At 41.0% G+C, this 415-nt stretch overlaps 1 protein-coding gene across 10 annotated transcripts in view; it reads left to right on the plus strand.

Moving 5' to 3' along the window:
- Positions 1–415, plus strand: part of zbtb38 (zinc finger and BTB domain containing 38) — a 140,693-nt gene that overhangs the window by 12,023 nt on the left and 128,255 nt on the right. The window lies entirely within an intron of this gene.

Consider the following 415-nt stretch of genomic DNA (forward strand, 5'->3'; position numbering starts at 1 on the left):
TTCACTTCTTTCATGTGTAAATCACAAAACCTTTTTTTAAAAAGTTGCATTCTCAGGTTAGCTGTTAACATGGTGTTAGCTAGACAATATGTTGAAGGTGTTAGCCCCTGGTATTCTCTGTCTATGTCATGATGTTTAGATTGATTCTAATCTAAAAAGTGAGATCACGGAGTTTTACATGAATGCATGCAGTTTTTGAGCAAAGTACAATGTAACCCTGAAAGTACAAATTCACCCCACAAAATATATGTGTGCATGTGGGTCTTTGTCTGTCTGTGTGTGTCTGTCTGGGTTGGGAGTTGTGAGTGTGAGAAAGTGTATGTGTGTGTGGAGTGAATGCAGAGTGTCTTAAGTCTGTGAGGGGGTGCATGTGAGAGTGTGGGAGTGTGTGTGTCTGTAAGGGTGTGTGTGGGTG

Source organism: Chiloscyllium plagiosum, chromosome 13, assembly GCF_004010195.1.
Source record: "Chiloscyllium plagiosum isolate BGI_BamShark_2017 chromosome 13, ASM401019v2, whole genome shotgun sequence".
In the NCBI taxonomy this organism is placed as follows: domain Eukaryota; kingdom Metazoa; phylum Chordata; class Chondrichthyes; order Orectolobiformes; family Hemiscylliidae; genus Chiloscyllium; species Chiloscyllium plagiosum.